Below are 23,368 nucleotides of genomic sequence, written 5' to 3' on the forward strand. Positions count from 1 at the left end.
CATTTTGACACAGCAGTAATCCCATCAAAAACATTAGGGAGCTGCCAACATAAAGATCTCCTATAGCTTTGTCCAACCTCAAGGTGAGCTCATTCACAACATCTTTATGAAAATAATCATACACTGTTCTGCTTGGAACCATGTCTACCAGATGTCTGAACAATGACAGCAATATTTGTGAAAAGCAAATAACTATTGTGTTTCAGTCCTACAACTAAAGACAATTTTAATGGACATTTCTCCTACACACGCTTCCTGTGTTTGCAATAGTGAATAAATCTACAGTAGTGTATATGCTGTGACTTCCTGTTGGCCTGTTCATCCACTTTTTATGAACTAGCTTACCTGAATATAATATGTTCATTCTTCTAATGGCAGCTTGTGTTTATCCATTTCGGTACATGCAGCATTTTGCTGTACATGTTGCAGGAGGAACACCGTACCATAGCTAATGTTTTTAAAGATAAAACAATTAATGCTGCAGCCAAGAATTTTAAACCAGCAGGCTCTGGGAATTAAATGGAATTAAAAAAAAAAAAGTAGGGGGGGATTCCCCAGATTTGGGCCTCATGGGTTCTCCAAGGTCAAGTGAGAGCACAGCTCCCTGCAGCCTCTGCCCTATGGAGAAGATCAAGAGGGACTCTCTTCATTAGTCAGCCCCCTACTCCCACAATTTGTAATATGTGGGAGTAATATGTGCAATATTGTAATACGTGTAAAATTGTAATATGTGCCTCTCTGTCACATCTGGTTATAGTAACCAAGGAGCAAGGAGGTTCCAAACCCACATACACACATGGATGTGGACACTCTCTCACACACACAAGAGTCATTTCAATCTTATTTCCTTAGGAAACCAGGCTTAAGTATGTGAGAGTTAGTCAATACAAAACCAGGTAATTTTCAAGATAGCCCTTAAAACGTTTCCTCAGTCCTTGCTAAAACAGGAATAGCCCTGCAAGCTTGTAACCAAACTGTGTACCATGGTATCCCAGCAGCAGCCTCCTGAGCACTCCCCAGATTTAATGTATCACCATAAATGGCCCCAAGAGAAATGGGACTTTCATCTACCAGTTTCTCTGCCTTAATTAATAGGAGACTATTCATTTAAACCTCAATGACATCTTTTGAAAATGAGGTTTATATCTACTGTATTTCTAATGGAGAAAACAATCTGCTCAACTGTATTCCTGCCTGTAGGTTTTGTTTCTCCCAGTTTGCTGGCAGCAACAGCTACTTAGAAAGAGAGTAAGTTATGTCAACTGCTAGTATTTTCTGCAGTACATATTACATCACCTTTCCTGCAAAACTTGTCTGAGCAGATCCCTTTTTCTTGCTTTACCCTTTCATAATGTCCTTCACATTCCTCTTTCAATATTTGTTGTTTGCCTTTGTGGGAACTCAGTTGCTGGCATTTTAAGGAAAGGTTACCTAGCAAAAAGGTCACTGTTGGAACTTTTTTTCCCCACCCCACGCTCCCAGAGAGAAAACTGCAGCACACGGCACCTTGAGGGAAAGATTTTCCTTCAGAAAAACCGACAGCGTTCATTGTTGGTTTCAGCACAAGAAAAGGCGCATAAATCACATTGGCCGTTTTACCTCCAACAGCGAAGATGTTGGGAGAAGAAAGCGGAAGAGACAAAACAAAAAGAAAGAACGCAAATTCGTTTTGTTCTGGGGGAAGTAGAAAGCTAGACTCCTAAATTTTACCCTCATCTCTGACACTTAGGCAACTGTGCTCCTGAGCAAATAGCTCTGTGTCTTTGCTTGCTTTTTTACAAACCCTGGACCTCATGGAATGGCTTAGAAGTCAACAGCTGCATGTCTTTCAAAGTGTCCTCTAGATTAAACGTACCAGTGCAAATCTAGTCCGAGCTGAAGCTGTTGGGAGTCTGCCCAGTCCAAGTCCATAGACTTCAGAGCAGGCAGTGTAGGAATGACATGTTAAATCCGGGGACAAGGATTTCAAGAAAATGGGAGTGGAGCCTAGGAGAAAAAGAAAGGTAAACACTCGCTACCTTAGACATATAAACTTAGAAAGGCTTAATAAACATGCCCACTGGCATGCACGTACACACACACAATGTGAGCCGGCATGTGAAACAGCTGCTTCTTGTTTGCTGATGTTGGTTCCTTTACAGGTGTGCAGTGAAGACTCCATCCAGGAAGGCAGGGTGTGCTGAGGATGAATATGCACTGTTTCAGGGCATCAGCTAAAAAGCCTGGTGATGATGTTTCTTTTGACCAAAACTAAATGGCTGAACACGGAATTGGGAGCTAGCTTCTAGTCAAAGGCAACTCCATATCTCTAAACACAGTGGATCACACATGATCTCTTTGAGTGGTTTCAGTTTTTCTGCACCAACAACAGAGAAGGAAAACAAATTCCCAATCTGGTAAGGGAAACCCTACTAAATGAATGTCGTTAGCAATGGCAAGCACATGTTCTTGGCCTGTTTGAGAATTCACTGAGGTCAAACAAAATCTTTTCATTATCTGCCCTCGATTCTCTATTACACTCTATTTGCATGATCTGCTAAGGATTAAGCACTTCTTGAAAAACATACTGCTTTTACTCCCGGAACATTTTCCTTTTCATAGGACCCTGTAAGACTTCAGTTTAGCAAAATGCTGAACAATTTGTGTCATGTTTAACCTGAAAAATAACCAAAGCACCCTGTATCCTGCAGTAGTGTTCTGTGGACTGCTGTTTTTTAAGGGATCTGTGAAAAGCAGCAGAGAAAAGCGGGCTATTCTAAGCAGACTTAAATTTAGCACAAAGACATCTGCACCTTTACTGGAAAACTTTTAAGGGAGTCCACAAACCAAGAAAAGATTCAAAATCACTGCACAGTACAGCAAAATCATCTAAAAGCTAGCTTAATTCTTTTAGCATCAGGAATCAGGGCAGCTAACTAAAGCAATGGATAGTAAAAGGGCCAAGTACTGGGCACCCAGTTAACAGCATGCTGTTGATGGTATATAAACAATGCTAAAAGCAGGAAATTATTGAAGCAGAAGGCAATACTTCATTTATTATTCAGCTGAGATTACTGCTTAGGAAGTCGCTAATACACATTCATAATGAATACTAGAAGTGAGCGCAGGCAGAAACTTGCCCATTACCCAAATGAGTATGACTAGCGCTGAATGTTTCTCTTACTAATCCTTCTTAGAGCCTGAACTTCACTTCCAGAAAGGCAAGATGATTTGGGAGGTTCTGTTTTCATACTTAATTGCAGAATCAGATATGTGGAGCTCTTCCAGGAGCTCTTTGGGTTTTGGTTTCTTTTGAGCAGAAAGAACATCAAAGAGTAGCAAAGCCCAAAGCACCTGCTCTGAACTTGGTTTGCAGACCTGCCAGTTGTGTGTCAGATTGGGAATTTCTCTTTTCTGGAAGGCAGAAAAGAACAAAAAACACGGAAAACTAGCCCAAAATAGGATTCTGTTCTTCTTCCAATTGAGCAGCTGGAGAATTTTGCCACTGGCTCCTGCTGGAGCAGGAAAGACCCCAGCATAGGTAAAACAGCACTCAGAGGTCAGATGGAGATCAGAAGGAAGGAGATATAGCTAGGGAGAGCCGGGAAGGCAATATAGGATCCCTGGCACATCTAGCGCCCTCCCAGGGCCATAGTGTGACCCCCCTCATCCCTGCTTACAGAAACCACACACAAGATAGCGTGAGCACATTTCCACTCTTTATCGCCTGGCTCGGGACTCTCAGGTGAACAGGCAGCTGCCTTGCAACAACTGATTGGGAAATGTTAGGCACGAGGTGTGTCTGCCTAAAGGGCTGAATCAGGATTGCAATGCCCAAGTCAGACACCTGAAGTAAGCAGGCAATCTCAATGCGGACCACCCATTCCCCTCTCCAGAACACCAAAACTGCCGATCTTGCCACTTGCCTTTCCTGATGCTACAGATTTCTGTTGGAAAGGGACGATACACTGCTTTAATTTCTAGAGCAGCAAAAAGTGCAGGCAGGAGGAAGTCAGAAATGCAGTTGAGGAACACTCGGCATCACACACAAGCCCCATGGAAGAAGGGCTGAGATCACAGGTATGACCGACAGGGTTAGTAACGGAGGAAAGAAGTGGTGACATCTACAAAGAAAATGCAAGCTGGGCACAAACGAAGGGACAGGAAGGAGAAAGGGAGTTTCTGATCACACTCTTCCCTTCTTTCTTTCATTTTTACCGCTTCCCTCCTCCCTCTCCCCCTCCTCCTCCTGGAGGAGTCCTCCCTCTCCTCCAGCCCTTTTGCAAAAATCCAAAATGGCATTGATTGTGTTATTACTAGAGATGATTTGTCAAAGGTTTGTCTTCTCCCTCTTGGTATGAGCTCATCGTTCCCAGCAAGCCTTCTGGGGTGGTGAGTCAGTGGCACAAAGAACGGATTAGATGCGGTACTTATTTTCTTCTGCTTTTTTTTAAGCACGGCAGCATCCCACATCCATGAACATACAGGAAGGGGTAATCAAACGTGTCAGCTGGGAGCTTCATGGATAATGTCTGCAAAACCTGCAGTTTCCAGTAAAAGCCTTGTAGTTTTTATATATTTTTTCACTGCAAGGGACTGCTGGATGTTTACTCAGCGACACACTATGTTAAAAGTTGCAACATTCATCTTTAAACATTAATTATCAAGGCATGATTGCTTCAAAAATCCACTGCCTGCAGCCAGGGCCTAGGAACTGGAAAATGTAATTTCAGAAAGAGATGAGAACAAATGCTGAGCCTTTTAATTGCAGGTTAGTACAAATGACTAACAATAAAGCAGAGATCTTTTGGATGTATTTGTTTTTCTGAATGTCGAATTCAAAACTTAGCAGTGAGCTACCTAGGAGTTTTTCTTCCTCTCTTCTTCTTTTGGTAAAAGTCCGAGAAGCTAGTGGATTTTCAAAAGGTGAGGGAAGTACTTTTTAAAAAATTCAGTAAAGAGATCATTTACCAGATTAAAAAGAAAAGAAGAAAGAGGTACATGATATATGCAAACTTAGGGCAGTATTGGAGCCTTGCAATAGTTGTTGGACAGTTACTGTCCTCATTTTGACTTTCACTTCAGTGTTAAGACCGCAGTGATTCTGAGCATCTATCTATCTCCTTCACTTCTACTGAAATCCAGCTACAATTATCAGCGTTGTAACAACGGATCAGGCCTGTTTCATAACATGTGGCAACATGAGATTAAACACTGTTGTGACTCAGCACTGCTGAATCAGACGCCCCAGCCTGAAGCCAACAGAACAATTGCAACAGCAATGGATGTTGGCCATTTTCATCCCCGCCTTCTGACCTCGCTTCTGGCAGGCTGGTGACAGCCCTGTGCGAGCACCTTCATAGGGTATCAGAGGTGCTTCTTTTCCCACAGGGACAGGGAGCTGCTTTAACCCCTCAGTGCTGGCCATGCCTGGGAGCACAAAACTGGTGGGAGGTGTAGCTCATGATCTGGTGAGCCTGAGGTTGGTTGCTTGTGTGACCACAGGACTGACCCATAAGGGCAATGTCTGTGATGGTCCTAAAGCTGCAGTTACACGCTGAAGCCTAGAGTCAAAAGAGACTTCAGATTGTGACACTCATCTTTTCTAATGCTGAGGTTCACCAGGAACCTCCAGTTCTGCTTCTGGGTGTGCTCAGAAGCATTTCTGACCTCATAGCACTAAACAGCTTGGTGCCTGCCTCCTTGGGATTGAGAAATGGCACGTCACTTCATTACCAGAAGGGCCTGATCCACTAGGTGTATCAAAAACATGCCTAACCCATCATGTTTCGCCCAGAGGAGTGGAGAGAAAACAAGAAGATGGTGGTGAGGATAGTGCTTGGGTCCCATTTCCTCTCCACACTTGTTTTTATCTAACAGTTCTGTGCTGAGAGCTTTTTCCCCATGATCTAGATCTGCTTTCAACATCCTCTCTGTACGTTCTTTTGCTGATTCAGTCTTCACCCTTCTGTAAAATGGGGAATAACAGACCTTCTTTACCTCATAGTCATTCTCACGAGGTCTGTAGTGTAGACCCTTACCCACAGGCCAGTTTTTGCAAAACGGCTCATGTCCACGCTGCTAAGAGTTCACACCTTACTGAGTGGACTGGCTGCAGCCATGCCCCATAGTACTCAGCTTGGGTCTCCTCTGGCCACCCTGTGGCCAACAGTTGTTATTTTCTGTGGATGGGCTTCGTGTTCTGAAAAAGATGTTTGAACCAAATTTTGAACTGAAAAAGTTCAAAATATACAGAATAATGACAGGTGCATGCTGCAGCCCAGCAAAGCAGTGGTGGGTCAAAAACATTACAATGCCAGAAATATTTGTTGTGAGCTTCAGGAAAAAATGATGGGGGAGGGCCCGCATAACGGTCTAGCCTAACCTGGAATAGTGCTGAGGGGCTGTCCTGGTTGGACAGCGTCCTGGAAGTCCTCCACATCTATCCCTGTCTGTGTGGAACAGACCCTAGAGTGAACTACACTGTTGACTACATTCAGGTTTCCCCTCGGGGATACCAATTGATTTGTTGTGGAAGAGGGCTCAGACACTTAATTGCCATGTGTAGTGTGAGCGATCAGGAAACGCAGTCCTGGAGCAAAACAGGAGCGTGTCAAACTGCTACCATGGACACACCATTTTTAGCAATAACCATGCTACTTTGATGGGGCCTGTCAAGTTCAGGAGAGGTACCCCTGCTGAGCTCACGCCACTAAGGCAAAGCACCAAGCTTTGCTCACAGCAGAGTGAAGCACGGTGTTGTATGGCAGTCCTCAGTTGGTACGGGCAAATGAGTAACAACGGTATTCGTCTTCTCACTACTCCTCTTGCATTTTTGAATAACCCAAGTAAGTGCTGGCCACACCGTTTGGAAAAATTGTAGGGTGATGCCTGCAAGTTTAGTGTTGCCTGTCTGTGCAGGGGATGGCTGTGGGCTTGCAGTCTCCCATCCTCCCTTCTTCGCCAGCTATTTAGTCACCAGTTTTAACTCTGTTGTATCAGAGGTGCAACTGGGACTCAGAGGAGTCTCCCCAGCTTCCGTCTTCCTGAATGTTACTGCTGCTCTAAGGAAGCCCAGCTGCCACTACATTTTCCTGAGACCACCTCTAAGATGATTGTCAAAGATAGAAAATATTAATTAACTTTTAATTAATAAAGTGAATACTACAGGGTTAATTACAGCTATTTAGAGGGAGTATATGCGATTTGGAGGGCCCACCTTCTGGTGTTTTTGCATAAAGTGTTGCCTCTTCCACTAAGCTCTAATTAGCTAGATTTTTTTTTTTTTAATAGCCAGTCTCCAAATGATTGCTCAGGAGCTCCCATTTTGTTCCTCATCAGCTGTTCTCCAGCACAGCTGCTACAGAAAGGAAGCAGCCCTGCAGTTTGCCTTGCAGGGAGCAGGTGATAAAGAATCTATCATAAGTGGTGTAAATCAATGACAGAACAGAAAAAAACTTGAAAAATATGAGAGGCCTCGCCTAGCCCCTGACAGTGTCTAGCACAGTGACTATTTAAAAAGCAAAGACACAAGGACAGAAATGAGAAGCAACAGAAGCGACTGAAGCAACTCTCTTGTCTAGTTGCACGTTTTCCTGCATGTACAGAAGTGTTCCTGCATACACCAAGTGTTATCAACGGGAGATAAGCAGGTGGGAAAAAGCAGACTGTTGGAGCACAGTCAGCTGCACAGCTCTGAAAAATTTTCCTACTCCTTAAGTTATTTTCAGTCTGCACATTTCCTCTTTAGTGGTAAAACTTTTAAAAAATTTAAATTGACTTAATTATCTAGATTTTAAAAACAGTTACGTTTAGCCACTCAGTGCGTGTCTTTATAAAGAAGAAGGGTCCTTTAAGAGCATTGTTAAAACTAAAGACATACAATAAACACACTGTGTCCAGATACTGGGAGTTTACTTCAGCCTCTACGTTTTCAATTTTCGGCCACTGTGTGCAAATTAATAGTGCCAAAGACTCAACAAAGAAGAGAGCTTTGGGAGTTTGGGGGTTATTCTGGATGTCTAGTTTTTTGTTGCTGCTTTTTTTCCGGAGGTGATCACCACGATCAGCAGGTAACCTGCTGCTTGCCCTCCAGTATCTCCTGCTGCCTGCTGGAGCTGATGATCAGCTGTGGTGGCAGCAGCGGAAGGCAGCGGCTGGAGGCCACACAGGCTGGCTGGGACGCAGCAGCCGGCTCCCTGCAGCAAGCGGCAGCCGGCCAGGTTGCCTGCTTTCCCCTGCCCGTGGCAGCAGCTGGCTCGGTGGGGCAGGCACCCGAGCCTGGGTTTGGCTCCTGCTGAGGTGAGATGGGGTGGAGAAAAGAGGATTTTTGTGGCCAAGAGCAATAATGCTAGCATGGGGAAATGGGGGCAGACTGGTCAGCAATGAGGAAAGGAGATCTCAAAAACCCAGCACGGATCCTTGCAGTTTCAGAGGTTGAATTACCATTGCTTACATTAAGAAATCTATGCACAGGACGCTTCTTGAGGTGGAAGCATCTCAAGAAAAAAAACCATAAAAGCTAGAGCCTCACTTACAGGAAAGCCTAACTTTTCTGGCTCCTCAAAGGCACTTGCAAGTTTTACCCACTTCCTCTTGCACAGAAATGGAGTCATCGCTCAGGGCGTTGAGCTGGCAGCTCCCCCTGGCAGCAGGGGGGGTCTCCTTTGCAGCCACCCTGGCTGGCACTTTTGTTGAAAGCCTCAGGCTACAGGGCCAAAACCATACCTTAGGACTATCTTTCATGGCTACAAGAATTCCCCCAGAACGGAGACGAAGCGCTGCCTCCCCTTTTACTAATTAGAAACGCAAGTGCTACGCGAGAACGCGTCTTTGCGCTGCCGTCTCCCTTTCTCAGGGCGTGTGCCAAGTGCTGTTGCTGCAGCACTGCTAAATACACCAGCTAGCCGTGGGGCTCAGAGGGCCGCGCCGACAGCCGGCGAGCACGGTTTGGTTTGCAGGCTCCAGAGGACTGACTCCCCGGCTGCGTCAGGCCGCCCGGCCGAGGGCGGCGGAGGCGCCCGCAGGCTCGGGCCGTCGCTGCCACCTGCCGGACACGCGGGCGAGCCGAGCCCTCCTTGGGGTGGGAGCAAGAAGGAAAAGTGTCTTAATTTCACTCATCCTCCCCTTTTAATCCGTATTTATGTCGCAAATAACTCACACGGCGGGGCGGGCTGGGGGGGAGGGGAACGCTCTCACCAGGGAAGCAGCAGCAAAAGTTTAAGCTAGGATTTAAGCTTGCCACCTAGCTCGTCCTTCAGAAGGATGTATTACCAGCTAATATTCCCTGCCCTTCGGCATCCCCGCTTCTCTGAACAGCTCTGTAAAACAGGCAAGCATATCAAAAGCAGGGAGGGGAAAGAACGATTTTGGGGGCCAGGGAGGGAGGGCAGGAGCACGCAAGGGCACCCTCATTAACACCAGTGGAGCTGTCTCAGGGGTTCACAGAATATTAATTTCAATGAGCACTCGGCTGCCGAGAGCGGAGTGACTGGTCTTGCTGTCAGATTAAATTTAGTAGCCGTGGATTAGCACAGGCATCTTGCAGTCTTGCCATTTATGTCAGCGGCAGTTGTGTACTCAAAGGAAATTGTTCTCTTTAAAATCCAAACCACAAACTGTTGACTGTGGGTTATACCACAGACATTACCGAGAGCAAGCCTAAGGTTAGAGAGGCCATCTGAGCCTGACAGGATCCAAAATTACATTTCCAGTGAACGGCAACTGCAGCTCTACCTACACATTAAAGCTGCAGAATGGGAGCCAGCAGTCGTCTAAGTGGCAAACAGGATGTGGACAACAAAACGTCTCAGAAACAGGCCAGCACAGTAACCTCAGTGACAGCTTTCAGAGACACGGAGAAGACATCTCCAAGGACTGATTAAAAGAGTATAATTAGGCACAGCAGACCGGGAAAGGTGGTGAGGTTGGAGAGAGATGTTTGAATTGGTAGAAAGCTAAAAGGAGTCAAAAGGAACAGATGAAGGAAGAGGCAGAAAGGAGGTAACTGAAAAGCCACAGGCTAGGGAGGGCAGTGCTGAACCGTCCCTCGCTGGAGACCGGTTCTTCTGCACCAAACTGAGATGTAGCGTAAGAAATGTTGGTACTTCTGGATTCTGGGGAGTTTGAGGCTGTCAAACGCTTGCACCAGCTGCCAACACGCAGCACCTAAAGCAAAGGGCCTCAACAGATTGGCAGCTTTTTGGGGGATTACTATAACACGGGATGGTGGCAATAAAGGCATACTACTGGGATTAATGGGCCATATGAAGCGCACTAGTCATGAAATGTGGTCCATAATGGGAACTTAAATGATGCAAGTATTATATGGAAGCTGCTGTTATATATCACAAACGATATGTGTTTTCATTTTAGAGACTGGGACACAGCAGTGAGGAGGAGTCAGGGCTAAGGTTCCTATCATAAGCCAGTGATACAGCAATATATTTATTTCAGCAACTGGAGGAAACATGAGGCTCTTGAAATATTTCTCTAACTTGCATTACGCTTATTTTCAACCTGTCAAACATTCCTTTAATATGCACATGCTTTAATGAGACATACCAACTGCGTGGTGATTAAAGCAGCACTGTGACTGTGATATTGCCGCTTTCTGATTATGTAACTCAGTTTCAGATGGTGACCGATCTAGGACGCCAGTTTTTGTAGTACACTCCACTTCTGTTTCTCCATTCCAGTTCAGTCACTGAGCAGCTGGCCCAAACATATATACTGTTACCACTTTTCTGTGCAATAATCTCACTGGATATCTTTTAATATAGGCTTCTTGAAACAGCAATAGAATATTTTCTGCAACTGTATAATTAATATCAGAGTTACTGAAGATAACAGCAGTTTACTCGAGTCAAAGTGTCTACTTCCTACTGTTAGGTCTTAGTTCCTATAGCTCTAATGGAAAGACACTGACAACTGCTATCTGAAATAAGTTCCAGCAATATCTGGAATTCTGAGCCCTGCAGAATGGGAACAATAGATGCTCTTCTCTCTAGCACTGACACTTGATAGTGTTGTATGCTTTAAGACAAAGTACTCTTTTTGGATTCTGCACTGAGGAAATAGCAAATCTCTCTCTACATATGCATTTTATAATTTCCTTTCTGTACTAATTTAAAAAGAATCCTTAGCATGTAAGCAGCTGTTTCATGTATTTTGACCCAAAAGCAGGGCATTAGTATTAGTATTCCCACTAGAACGTTTGTCCTTTCGTGTCCATGCATTAAGGCCCTGTTTAAAATCTGTCCGTGTCCCTAATCTCTCTGGGGAGCTTTCCCTGAATATTCAATGCTAGTCCACAGTCTGTAACAAAAGAGGGAGGAAAAAAGAGACAGAAAACAGTGTTTAGGCATAAAGTTCAACAGCCTTTTCACGTACAAAAACATACGCACACACAAAAGCACCTCAACTACAGAGCCTGGCATTTCCACAGCAAAGATCTGACAGTGTGTGCAGTTTTTCAAGTCAACTAATTTACAATAAGGGCATAAGGCATCTGAGCTCCAGATGCACTCATTCAGGCAGCCAGGGCCATAAATAAAATAAGAAAGAATGCTCTGACTCTAACACGGGTTTTACAGAGATGTGTTGAAGGCCTGGCAGATGGGTTTTGCTGTCTAAGCTTTTACCTGTGTAACAAAGTCAATGTATAAAGCTGCTTACTGGTTCCTTCAATTCACAACCTTTGCATTTGCTCCCATATGCTCCTGTGAAGATACTGCTAATTTAAACAATGAGCAAAATCCCAGCCCCCAGGGAAGATGATGGCAAAACTCCCACTGGCTCCAGCAGGCTCTGGATTTTGCTCAACATAAATTCGATTGGCTGAACGTGAGTAACAGCATAAGAAATACTGTAATCAAATTTGTATCCTTTCATCTACAGATTGCCATCCTACCGCTGCCTGTGGTCTTGCTGTCGCCCGGTGCTTCTCAAGGATGGGCAGGGCTTCTGGCGACACAGCTGCTGCCACTGAATCCGGGCTCTCCACAGCTTCAGCCCACGGTGACAAGTAGCTCTCTTCTGTGGAGGGTAAGAAATTCTCTTGTGAATTAGGACTAAATACAAAAACACTTTGCCATACTGTAACCTTTGTTATGCTCAATCTCTGTGATGGTCTAAAAAAGTTCTGTGAACCAGAAACCTGGAATCTTGCATTTGGAACAGAGCAAATCCGTCACCAGAAACTTACTTTCAAAAAAATTTGCCAGTTGAGAAATGAATGCTTTGCCTCCCAAAGAGACTTCATCATCACCATCCAGTCCAGCTTTCATAAACATCTGAGTACTATTTTTAAAGCTAGACTGATCTTTGTGCAGATGGCAAGGAAATTTTATAGTCTATTCCATCCCTCGTGTATATATATATACTTAATGCTCACTGTTACTAATGGGATACATGTGCGTGCATACATACATAAACACGCGTGCATATACACACGTTAACAAAATAAAACATTTCTAACACATCCTGATAAGGGAATTGGAAGGGAATAAGAGAACTGGATAAGGTATTGGAAAGGACTGTCTTTCCTAAATTGGGGAAGGCAGATTCCTATGCTCAGCACATAATAGATGTACATCCTCAAAACTGTATATTTCGTTGACTTTACCAAAAGTTATGCACTGTGCATCAACACTTCCTTGATTAGCATTTCTGGAAAATCAGTTCCTCCATGTCACCCTTAATCCTTACCAAAATACGTCTGCTCACCTGTACCACTTTTTTGCACCACTTAGTATTTTTATTTTTTGTACCGCTTTTATTTTGTAGCACTTATTTTAAAGCATAACCATTTTGGTGGCCACATCCTGTTTGATTACTGTAGGTGCGCGCTCTCCAGCACGCTCGGCTGCAACGCGTTCTCTGCAGGTCTCAGCTCCTCCTGCCAGGACTGTGTGCGGTAATTTAAAGGTACATTTGACTCGTTCCATTGCAGAACAGAGAACACATTTTTCCTCACAAGACTGGATTTAAAGTAGAAATTCCCAACATTAAGGAAGGGGAGATGGACCCCTTTGAGGACTAGTGACTCGGAATAACTTGAAAACGCACTTAAAGGAAGTCTGTTTTGTCAACGGCAATGAGCTGCTGTTTGCTTTACCCCTCTTGGATTGGGTTATCCTAATTTTTTTCTCCATGTAATGGTGATATAACTAAGTGGTCAGGAGGAAGCTGCCTCATCTTTCATAAAAGTATAGTATGCAGTAGTCACTGGAGGCTAGGACTCAAGACAAAGCCATGAGCTCTGCTTTTAAGAATGTGCTGGGCTGTAACTCTGAAGAATGCATTTATTAGCAAACTCGTGTTTTTACACGCTGCAAATCAAGACACAGCTCCCTTCAGCACTTGACCAGCTTTATGAATCATAAGCCCTGCAGTGCATTGCCATGAGACTTTGCTTTAGAAATAAAATTGCTTGTTCAACAGCAGAACACCCCTGTCCAGCTTTCTCTCTCCGCAACTGCTGCTTAGTCTAAAACCAGAATGAAACAGCTCTAGAATTACACGTGCATTTACTGTTCTCTTAAGTCTCTGTCAGAGTCAGTAGAAAAGCATCACGGTGAGTTTCTGACATCTGCTTAATTAAGTAACATTCTCCTCTCAATATCTGGTTACTTTGAAAAACCAGGCAGCTAAGTAAAATATGACTAGTTGCAATCAGTCATGCCTTTTTTTTTTTTTTTTGAGGTTTCCCAGATATCCCTTATTTCAAAGCAGGAAAAAAAAAAAAAAAAAAACAATGGCCAGCTCTGTACCAAACCACAGGTCAATAGATTTCAATGGTCCAAGGTTAAAATTGGCCTCCAGCTAGTTACACAGACTTATCCCACAGGTATAGAACAGGAAACTTATAAAGTATAAAAATAGTTACAACTATGTGACTTATTCTTGTAAAAGGATTTTTATCAGGTACATGAAGGCTAGTTTTCCTCCTTTGAAACGTTATTTCCATTTGACACTCTTCTGCTATAGCACAAGAAGTCTGTGTTTTTTCTCTCTTGCACAGGCTGTAGGTTGAATTTTGTTTTTGTTGTGGTATTTTGTCCTTTTTTCTTTCACAAATCATGCTGTCAGCAACGCTGGAAGTAAATCTGTAACTGGGACACGTAAGAACTCTGTTTGGAGACTGCATTGCTGCCCCCAGTAAAGTCACCCTTGGAAACAAGGGCACTTCAGAGTATCTTAGCACACAGTGAAAGGCTCTTTGCTATGGTCCATTTAGCTGAAAAGAAAAAATCGTAATTCGAGTAAAAAAACCCCGGGGATTAGAGATGGTAAAAGTATGTGGTCTCTGCTCCTCTTCTTGCTATTGCAGGCCATAACCTCTAAAATCACTGTATTTGAATATCCACTTTGGTGGGGACAATGCTTTTGGCCTGGGAGATAAATCTGGTTTTCTTGGCCCAATATGAAAGCTAAACAATAATGTATGTTCCTCTATTACTACCACAACCACACCCAAAGCTAAGGGAGTCCAGCCCAATACCAGAGGCTGGAGCTGAGCACAGCTGGTTACTACACAAATTGCTTTAGCCTGCTATTAACTTCTTCCCCTGCTCCTTGCTCCCTGCCCCGTATCACAGCTATGCCCAGCTCCCCACATCCCCAGCCCCGTGGCCAGTAGGTCCGTCCTAGCCGTCCCCAGATGCCACTGCAAGCTGCCCCTTCGCAGGTGGCCCTGCAGTTTACCTAACCCCAATCTCCTGCCGGCCCCGGAGCACATCCCAACTGGCCAAAATGCTGTGCTCACCCAGCCCAGCTAAGCAACTACTAATGCAGCTGCGCAGCCGCCAATCTGCCAGCATCCATGTGGCAGACCACTTCTTGGCAACTATTCATCATATATTGCCTAAGAAAGAGGCCCTTAGCGCAGGCTAGTCTTTCCACTCTGCCCTATGGAAAGGACATAAAAGCTTTCGGTCATGCAGAAAAGTGAACAAAATGAGTGGCAATTAACTCTCGTGACAACAAAGGCTAAAAACTTGGGGACTTGCAAAGGGGATCACAGTCAGCTGAGCCGGGAGAGAACTGTAGCAGAGCAAGTATTTGCCTTGGAGCAAACAGCGCTACAGTGCTTATTTTAGAATGAATAGTCATATGAGTTAACTAGAGTTAACTATTGAACAAATAGCTCACGTTACAGCGGACCGAGGCACACTACATGCAGCCTTTGATCTGCTGACTGACGGACCTACTGTAGCGTTCTTCTTTTCAGAAACTGAGGAACTGATTTATCCTTCCTAGCTTGTTCTGTTTTTCGGTACAGAGTCTTTCCACAGGGGAAAAAGAAAAGAAACAAGAACAGAAAAAAAAAGCCTGCATGAAAAAGGAACCTAACGGGGGGGCTTACTCATTTCAGCACAAGAAATTTGCATACGGTGAGGTCATGTGGCTTACAAATGAAAAAGAGTGGCCAAATTAAAAGTTTCTTCTGTGTATTAACCAATGTGACTGTTAACTCCTTATTTTTATCTCAGCCAGAACAGGCAAGCTCTAGATCATTACGTGTCTCCATACTTTCTGATGTTTTAACACAATTGCAGGCTCTTAATTTCAGGATTTGGCCTGCTATTCAGTGCTATAGTACGCAGCCTGCCACACCCTAGGTGCCAATTATTTAAAATACCAATGTGAACAATGAATATGACTCCCATGTTTTTCAAGAAAGAAGTGAAAGAGAGCTAGGTTTAGGGACGTTTTTCAAGGCAGCCAAAATTCACTTCGAAAATTGCAAGTAAAACACATTGTGATGATGATCATCATGAAAGCAAACACATCTGATCCGGAAACACACGCTAAGTAATGAGTAAAAATTTCTTTTTTACATGAACTGCTTTATACTGATCATAAACTTAAGGGATTTTCCAAGGATTAAAGATTCACTTGTCAGCTGCTGTGTCCTTTAATAAGCTTCTTAACAACCATACTGACAGAAGCAGCATGCCCCAATTTAGCAAACCAGGCCGTGTCCCTGCCCAGGTTTCATTGTAGCTCTGGGGGCCTGAAGAAAGCACTAAATGGGGTGGTTCCGCTGCCCTCTTCAGGGAAATAATCTACTAAATAGATTTTCTCCAGACCCAGTTTTTGTGGAGTGGACAATAAAAGTATTAACTTAATTTCCGGCAGCAGCACAAAGCGTGCAGCTCTTCATGCTCTGCTGAGGGGAAATTCACCTATCAAAAACTGGTGCTGTGCTGTGCAAGCTCCTATTCTGACACCTCCTGCCTTACTTCAAGTCCATAGCAATCTTTTTCTAAAGGCTTGTTCAGCTCATCAAGGATGGTCTTGCATTTAAAGTATCTGATAGCAACTAGGGGGTCTGCACCAGCCACACCATCACTGATCCTCTAAGGCAGTCAGGCCATGGTAATCTGTGGTTTGCACCCTCACCTCTAACATGGAGCTGCAATAATTCTTTTACCTTTCCAGCCAAATATTTTTCCCCCTCTAAACAGCAGGCTTCTTAGGACACAGGGTTGGCTATGCACTTATCCAGAACCAAGCATGAATCACTAGCCTTTGCTTTAATTCTTTGGGACCTCTGGAAAAGGGACCATCCTTCTGAGATACTAAATAGCTTTTGCTTAGCAGCATTTTGAAGTGCAAACCAAGCGTAAAGCAGAGCAGGCAGATTCTAACATCGGACCCTTCGGTTTATCTGCAGTTCATCCTCCTGTCTTTCCGTGCTCCGAGCAATTCCAGACAGGTTTCTTGCTGGTCTTACACTTGTCTTCTATAGGCCTACACTGCTGGAGCCAAACAAGTAAGGAAGTGTAGTAACAATACTAAATGCTGAGTTTTGACAGGACATAGCTATTTTTACTGGATTACTTTTTTGGCACAGCACCTAAAGCACCAAATGATTTGACACCTGTAATTTCATACATGGAATATCACAAGGTATTCATACTTCTTTTGTAATGTAAGATAAAAGCAAACACTACATATGTTCTCATTCCATTGCTGCTGTCTGGCAGCTATTTGCCTAAGGGAAAAAAAAAAAAAAAAGCACTGTTACATTATAGAATCTGTGGAAAACTAAAAGCTATGGAAAAGAAATTATTAAATATCTAACCTATTCCCCTGCTAGCACTAGACCACTCTCTGCAGCATGTTTCAGAGTGTTTTGTCCAGTCTGCTTTCACAAGTTTCACGTTACTTTCATTTATATCGTTAATACAGCATTGAGTCCAATGCGGTTTGGTACTGCTTATTTTCCTTGTCTTTCAACTTGAAGACTCAATACTAGACCAGCTGTTCATATAGAGTCTGCTCCAAAACTACTGAAAAAAATCTGGACTTTTTCCATTGACTTCAACAGGCTTTGGATCAGGCTCACAAAAAGACGGGGAATACACTTCATGTAAGACTAAGCAGGTTACAGTCAGCAAAGTATAAAGAGGATTAGCTGTGTACAATCCACAGGCACGCTTCCGAAGCAACTGGCTAACACACTTTCACTTTTACGGAAAGGAAGAGCGCAACTCATAGCTGAGGCACTGCCACTAACTCAGCACCACCATGCCAGGAACAAATTTGACCTGGAATCTGCCCAGTTAGCCTCTTTACAACTGGGATTTTCCTAAATTGAAGGTGAGGAAATGTATTTTCTATAAACACAAAACAACTAAGTAAATGTTTTCTACTTTCCCATTAAAGTCTAGGTCTTTAGAGAGATTCCTATGGCATGAATATGAGAATAAACACAATGGGTTTCGTCTCCTTCCTCTTTCAGGAAAGGCCAGCCTCTCTTTCCTCCGCAGAACATAACAGGGGTTGTATTTGGTTTAAAATACATACACTTAGACCGTCACTTTCTATCACTGAAACAGATGGACAGCTCAAACTGCTAATTTGAGCATATTTTCCAGAACGCTGATACTCCAACACATATCCACCGAGTGCACTTTGATCGTACGACTTCTGAAAGCTACAGCGCGTTTTATCAAGAATTATTTTATCAGTGGGGCATTCATTCTGAACAATACCATCAAACAAAGACAATGGTGCGCAGTTATTCTTCCCACCCTTTCAAAGTTCACAGCAAACTGTGTCTGCGTTAGTCATGTTCTCAGCCGCCGAGAATGCTTTAATCAATCTGACTTTTTTTCTGCTCTCTGTCTTCCCTACGGACAGGGGCCTTCATGGCATGGCTTTGTTGTATGATGTGTACAGTTATAACCTACGCTAAAAGTATGCCACTAATGAATGAACACTGGGTGTGTGTGTCAAGCAGATGAGAATGTGCTTTTGATCCTCAGCGCTCTACCACTGTGGCAGATGGATGTCTAATTCCCTTATTAATGTGCTGAAGCCTTATATCATCTCTCAAACAATACTGAAGGAATAAACACCATTTGATCATGTTTTGAGCTTCTGCTCTAGCTCAAATCTGTTATGGAGTTGGAAAACCTATTGATTTTTAAATTTTGTATGAATTTTGCAGAGGGCTGGAGAGAAGAGATCGTGTGCTTGACACTCTCTGAGGTGGTCATCAGAAGCTTCTCAAATTTCGGTTTAATTTTGAAACACAGATTCCACAAGATATGGGAGCTGTATTCAGCTTTAAGTCCACTTTAGAAACCAGTAACCTTTTGAAGTAGGCAAGTGACAGCATTCAAAGCCTTTTTTGAGGATACCTTAGTATCAGAATAGGTATGTTTAAAAAGCTGGGAGGTTTCTGAACATCACAGTAGCAATGTATTTGGTAGCCTCTGATAGAGGAATAGCTGGGCCAAAAAAGAACAGAACCCCAAAACAACTTAACTGTTTTTAAGCCACAGAAGTATGTTAAAGACATTTCTTATGGAATTGCCTGTAAGATCACGATATAGAAAATCCCTGATAACCCTACCAAAAATATGATTCTTCTGTGGAGGTACGGAGAACACTGGGAATCTACCCAAATTTCCCCAAATGGAATGACAAAGCTGTAAATGGCAAGGGAGAGAAAGGCAAAAGAAAGAAGGAAGTCATCAAGCTACCATTCCAGCAGCAGCTGAGCTGAGGTAACAAGTCACTGCTGCATGAGTGAGAGGGTAAGTCTTTCTATCTCTTTCCCAGCCTCCCAGCTGCAAATTGCTCCCGCTTGCAGCAGCTCGGGTACTTCTCAGATCATTTACCTTTATCATTTTGAGAGCTGATTTATCTCATTATTCCAGCAGAAAAATATCCACCTTTCTGTTATTTTTCATCCAGGCTAGTTGGTTAAAGTGACTAATGGAGGGATGCAAAAAATGCCAGAACCGGGGCAAGGTAAGTAGCAGGGCGACCAAGAGCAAGGGGAGCTGGCAGGCAGAAGGACTGGGGACTGGCACCTCTCTTTGGTGGAGAACTGTGAAATTGTCTCCATGTGTCTCGGGGAAGCACAGCCTCAGCGCGAGGACATGTCATAGGACGGGAAGGGGAAGCAGAAGGGAGAAGTGGAACAAGTACAGGTCCTGATTAGTGTTGCTTAGGGGGGGGATGGATGTGAGAAGGCAAACCTGAGGGGTAGGAACCCCATACGTCTGCAGAGGATTTCCTGCGCAGAAAAAAAGTGTGTGCTTATGCAGTTAACTGCAGCATGCCTAAGAACCAGTGGATGTGTAATATATATGCAAATAACTGCGTAGTTCCCTCCTGAAAGCACTGCACTGACTGCCCAGTTCGTTCACAGCAAGTCTGCTGTTCTCTAAGAGTTTTGTACTTAACTATGCACGGCTACACAGCACAGCGCGCACACACACAGAGCTGCTCCTACTAGGCTCCTTCATGTTGTGCGACTGCAGTGCATGCTCGCCGCAACAATGTCCAGAGTTTCCAGACATGCAGCAACTACTTTAGAAGTATCTGCTCCCTAAAGCTACCAGACATCCGGAAATCCCAGACAAATTTATCAAGTCCTCAAAATCTGCCCAAATGTGATTTCCAGGCAGAAAGAGTAAACGTGTCTGGGAACAGGCAGCATGCTACATCCAGAGAGTCCTTCTCTACCTGTAGAAAAGCAACTATGGGACAAGAGAAGTCTAGGAACATCTGTTCTGATGAACTGAACGCAGGGCTGGAGCTCAAGTCTCAGACTGTTCTCTCACCTTCTCTACCGACCTGACGTACCATGACTCCATTTTACAACAAAGGTGGAAGGACATGCTTTCACTTAACGGAAAGGTGAGAGGTGTCTTGCAGTTAAGCTTCACAAAATGTTCCTGCTGCTGTGGCCCCTACCAAAGCTGCATTAGGAACTTATTTCAGGTCCAGACACCTGTGAAGAAAGTAACTGTAAACTAATATAAGGCTATGTACTAATATGAGAATCAACCCTTCTTTCTCCTTTTTATGGTGTTGACTTATAAAATTAATTACTTACATGCCTCACAGAGACGCAATACTTACTTAATTAATATTTGTTAAGTGCATTAAAATTCTGATGGAAGACATCATACTAGCGTGCATTATGATTAATACAGAGTAAAAGCGATGCCAACAGTGCTGCTCAAGCAGAATGCTGGAGAGATCATTATACAGTTTCTTCTATAAAAAGGGGAATGGAGATGATGAAGGCTGAAGAATCACAGAATCACAGAATCGTTTAGGTTGGAAGGGACCTCTGGAGATCATCTCGTCCAACCTCCCTGCTCAAGCAGGGTCACCTAGAGCATATTGCCCAGGATCACATCCAGACGGGTTTTGAATATCTCCAGCGAAGGAGACTCCACCACCCCTCTGGGCAACCTGTTCCAATGCTCTGTCACCCTCACAGTGAAGAAGTTTTTTCTCAGGTTCAGATGGAACTTCCTGTGGTTCAGTTTCTGCCCATTGCCTCTTGTCCTGTTGCTGGGCACCACGGAGAAGAGGCTGGCCTCATCCTCTTGACACTCCCCCTTCAGATACTTGTACACGTTGATGAGATCCCCTCTCAATCTTCTCTTCTCCAGGCTGAACAGGCCCAGCTCTTGCAGTCTTTCTTCATAGGAGAGATGCTCCAGCCCTCTAATCATCTTGGTAGCCCTCCGCTGGACTCTCTCCAGCAGTGCCATGTCTCTCTTGTACTGGGGAGCCCAGAACTGGACACAGTACTCCAGGTGAGGCCTCACCAGGGCTGAGTAGAGGGGCAGGATCACCTCCCTCGACCTGCTGGCAACACTCTGCCTAATGCACCCTAGGATCCCATTGGCCTTCTTGGCCACAAGGGCACACTGCTGCCTCATGTTTAACTTGTTGTCCACCAGCACTCCCAGGTCCTTCTCGGCAGAGCTACTTTCCAACAGGTCAGTCCCCAGCCTGTACTGGTGCATGGGATTATTCCTGCCTAGGTGCAGGACCTTGCACTTGCCTTTGTTGAACTTCATGAGGTTCCTCTCCGCCCACCTCTCCAGCCTGTCCAGGTCCCTCTGAATGGCAGCACAGTCTTCTGGTGTGTCAGCCACTCCCCCCAGTTTAGTATCATCAGCAAACTTGCTGAGGGTGCACTCTGTCCCTTCCTCCAGGTCATTGATGAATATATTGAACAAGACTGGGCCCAGGACTGACCCCTGGGGGACACCACTAGCCACAGGCCTCCAACTTGACTCTGCTCCATTCACCACAACCCTCTGAGCTCGGCCATCCAGCCAGTTCTCAAGCCACCTCACCGAGTTCTCAAGCCACCTCACCGGTGTTTTAAAACTCAATTGTCCTACAGGAAAAGGGAGAATGGGAGGTGGGGAGGATGGCTAAAACAAATTTCAGTGGCATTTACTGTGCAGTATACATTAACTCCTGCAAAATAAGAGAGTAAGAGCCTATAGTAAAATCCTGGCTCCATTCAAGTACGTGGAAGATACTTCACCAACTTCAGTGAGGTCAAGACTAGAATTAGCTTTGCTCATGATTTCCAAGAGGCGTATGCCTCTATACTATACTCTGGTTTGTGACTCTGCATGGTCGCTTGCTCACAGTTTAGGTTTAGGAAAGAACCTCACCAAGCTAGGGCATGTTCGCCATGCAAAAGGGAGCGCTCAGTTTCCAATCATCCTTCTACTATGTCCCACATTTGGAATAAATCTTTCCACTGTTTTAAGAAGCTTGGGACCTGAACTACCTCCTACTTAGGTCTGTGGCAAAACTCTAATTAAATGGAAGAAGAAATGAAGATCACTGTAGAAAGAACGGAGAAAGAAATGGAGATCGCCTTTTGTCATGAAGGGGAAAAATATGTTGTGTTTAACAGGGACTGTAAACCATACACACCCTTAGATTTCAACTCATTTGCTCAGAAGCTTGTGGAACTCATAATTCATTTCTGACTGGAAAAAGGAAGTAAAAGTAAATTCAGACAACTCATTTTTACTCATGCAAAATCTGGAACGTTTGTTTTTCAGGATCAGGGTCTCCATGCCCAGCAAGGGAAAGACTGGGGGCAACATGCTGCCCAACACTTCTGGGAAAGGAAGAGTTAAAGAGCACATCTTCCAGTGGGAAGCCTTGCACCTGGGAGGCTCGAAGGAGAAAGGTGATACAAGCAGCACGTGATGGGAGGTTAGGAACTGAAAGAGGACAGCTGAGAGCTTCCAGGGTCAGGAAGGGTCATTCTACAGCTGGAGTCTAAAGATACTTTAGGCAGGAGACTAAGTGTTTAAAAATGTGTTAGGATACAAGGATTTGATTTTTTTCAAAGGATTGAAGCTTGTTATTTGGTGTGAATGGGATTTGTCTTTTGCCAACTTGTGTGCCAGCCTCTGTTTGGTATCTCTCAACTTACTCTGTACTGCGTAGGGAATCTTAGAGGTACTATTTATTGTATAACACCTCTTCAGGTAGGCTTTCCAGCTATGTAGTGTGTAGAAATGCTGTACTGCAACAAACCAGCACTTCTGCCAAAGTGATGTTGTATCTGTGTAGTTGCTTAGAGCAAGTGAAATGATTTTAAAAAAAAAGGATCTCTAATGTTATTCTCAGATACAGAAACTTCTTCTCTTCAGTTATGCCAATATGCTCTACCATTGTAAATGTACTGCAGGCTCTGAAGCAGATAGATAGGCTTTCGGTTTTCTCTCTCAGTGCTTGTTCAGCTGTGTCCATTAATGTACCTCTCTGTCAGAAGCCAGGGTAATGTTCTCGAATGCCAGGATTAAACTTAAACAGCCACAGTTCTCATAACTCGCATGCAGTTCTCTGTTTTCTATATAACAGAAGGTTTTCTCAAGCTTCTTATAGGAGCTCATGCAGCAGCTCTAAGTGTTGATAGTTGCTTTCTAGTCCTAGTGGAATAAACAACATCATTCATCCATTTAAACTTAGGAGTCAAAATGGCTTGGCATATGACCTAAATCACATTGCAGCTCCTGCAATCCAGAGGAAAAACAACAGTAAAGGGCCATAGCAAAATGTAATCCTAAAGTTTCTGACTGCA

The 23,368-nt window shown here is 44.1% G+C and overlaps 2 protein-coding genes across 4 annotated transcripts in view; one reads left to right on the forward strand and one right to left on the reverse strand.

The window, feature by feature from the left end:
• The window catches only part of COA1 (cytochrome c oxidase assembly factor 1), a 53,344-nt gene that overhangs the window by 24,437 nt on the left and 5,539 nt on the right, over positions 1–23,368 (reverse strand). The window contains exons 2-3 of one of the 3 annotated variants that reach the window (XM_068936010.1): positions 11,891–12,015; positions 1,856–1,986 (exon numbers count right to left, since the gene is read on the reverse strand). The exons of 1 other annotated variant lie outside the window; for it this stretch is intronic. The gene's annotated coding sequence lies outside the window, so the exon portion shown is untranslated. The remainder of the gene's footprint in view (positions 1–1,855; positions 1,987–11,890; positions 12,016–23,368) is intronic. One more of the 3 variants, XM_068936011.1, reaches the window with a different exon arrangement.
• The window catches only part of BLVRA (biliverdin reductase A), a 52,165-nt gene continuing 40,741 nt past the window's right edge, over positions 11,945–23,368 (forward strand). Inside the window, exons 1-2 of the mRNA XM_068936002.1 lie at positions 11,945–12,024; positions 22,338–22,468. The gene's annotated coding sequence lies outside the window, so the exon portion shown is untranslated. The remainder of the gene's footprint in view (positions 12,025–22,337; positions 22,469–23,368) is intronic.

Source organism: Struthio camelus, chromosome 2, assembly GCF_040807025.1.
Source record: "Struthio camelus isolate bStrCam1 chromosome 2, bStrCam1.hap1, whole genome shotgun sequence".
NCBI lineage: Eukaryota > Metazoa > Chordata > Aves > Struthioniformes > Struthionidae > Struthio > Struthio camelus.